The sequence below is a fragment of the Mastomys coucha genome, unplaced genomic scaffold (genome assembly GCF_008632895.1).
Source record: "Mastomys coucha isolate ucsf_1 unplaced genomic scaffold, UCSF_Mcou_1 pScaffold7, whole genome shotgun sequence".
Classification (NCBI taxonomy): Eukaryota; Metazoa; Chordata; class Mammalia; order Rodentia; family Muridae; genus Mastomys; species Mastomys coucha.
The window spans coordinates 81,982,055-81,983,988 of record NW_022196913.1 but is presented as its reverse complement, the minus strand read 5'-3'; the positions used below and the strand labels follow the sequence as shown (position 1 = coordinate 81,983,988).

General features: G+C 40.0%; 1 pseudogene; it reads right to left on the bottom strand.

Moving 5' to 3' along the window:
* Positions 1-303: 303 nt before the first annotated feature.
* On the bottom strand, positions 304-1,102 carry LOC116081901 (annotated as a pseudogene).
* Positions 1,103-1,934: the final 832 nt, after the last annotated feature.

Below are 1,934 nucleotides of genomic sequence, written 5' to 3'. Positions count from 1 at the left end.
CAGGGCCGGAGCGACTGGCCATCTGTACAGCTACAGTATACTCATACACATTAAATAAATAAATAAATAAATAAATAAATAAATAAATAAATCTTTAAAAAAAAAAGAGGGGCTGGAGAGATAGCTCAGTGGTTAAGAGCACTGACTGCTCTTCTGAAGGTCCTAAGTTCAAATCCCAGCAACCACATGGTGGCTCACAACTACCCATCATGAGATCTGACGCCCTCTTCTGGTGTGTCGGAAGATAGCTACAGTGTATTTACATATAATAAATAAATAAATAAATCTTTAAAAAAAAATCTGGGTTTTAGACCAATTCTTGGACTGGTGGTTCATACCCGTCCGCTCGGTCAACCTTAGCCCCTGTCTCGTCTCCAGTTGTTTTCCCAGAACTGCCACCTTCTCCATGGAGCTCCATGAGCTTTCCCAACTCAAACTTGGGTTTCTTCAACATTTTTACTTTTCTAACAAAGACATCATGAAGAGGATAAATGGACTGGCAAGTCTTTTCTATGTCTTTCCCAATGCTGTCTGGAATCAGTTTATTAACTACTTCCTTCAAGTCATTTGTCTGCACTTCTCGGGTCATGGTTTCCATCATCTTCTTCTGGATCTGGCGGACTTGCTGGTGCTGTGCATAGGATGTCTTTCTTATCTGGTTGTTGCATTTCTTAGTGAAACCAACACAGAAAAGTTGGAGCAAATACCCATGGGTCATCTTGACATCAACATGAGCTTCAATCATGGTCTGCCACTTTTTGGCCATGGAGCACATTTTGTCCCAGGTAAGATTCATGCCATGGAAGTTAGTCAGACAGTTTTTGCCCCGAACGTCCTCAGTAATTAGCTTGAATTTTCTAAATGCAACTTCATCATTCTGGAGATCGGCAAGGCTCACTTCAAACACGTGACCCTTGAGGCCATCAGATGCAATTTTGGTTCCTTGAGTCCTTGTGACTAGTGTTTTTCCGATGTTCCTAATGTTGAACATTGCTGGTGCTTTCACATCATACCAGTCTTTCTTAGAAAATGGATCAACCACTTTCTTCTTAGCTCCCTTCTTGCCACCTTTCATGAGGCACTTGTTCTGGCCAATCGCCATGGTGCCGACCGGAGAGCCAAAAGGGCGTGTTCTATTTTCTATGTATCAAAATTTGAAGCAATATCATCACTATGTAGTTTAGGATGGCTTAAGACTCAATATATAGCCCAGAATGTCCTTCAATTTGTAGTCTTCCTATCCTGGGCACTAAGATTATAGTTGAATAATCCCTTACCTAAAGAATTTTGTTAATCCACTTAGTTATCTATGGAAATGTTACTAGCTCTTCCATAAGAATTAATTTATTTTAGACCCCCACAGGCACAGATACATTCTGTTAAAATTTGTTATAGTATGCTGTATTAAAGGTTGTTGTATATTATACTAGTAACCTCTTACCTTCTGTGTTTGTGTTAAAATTCTTTGGAAACAGAATCCATATTTTATTTATATGTGTTATCTAGAATTATGATCATTGTCTGTATGACGTTTGTATGTTACGAGCATAAGAGTGTGTGCATATTTATGAACACATATAAAGAAGCCAAGGAAGGCACCAGCTGTCTCACTCTATTACTTTCTACCTTATTTCCTTGAGGTGGAGCCTCTTGATGAGCTGGAAGCTTCCTGTTTGGGCTAAGGTGCTTCCAAAGAATGTGTGGTCTACTGGTCTCTGCCTTCCCGTGCTGAGGTTGCCAGCCTATGCAGCCATGCCTACCTCTTCATGTAGGCTCATTAGAATTCAATCTCAGGTCCTTATGCTTACACAGAAAGTGCTTCAACCTATTGAGCCATTTTCCCAGACCATACCTGGAATTATTTTTAAAAATTAAGCTGATGACGCCTTGAACCACATTATTATGTTCTGAAGGGATGGTATGAAGGAATGTTC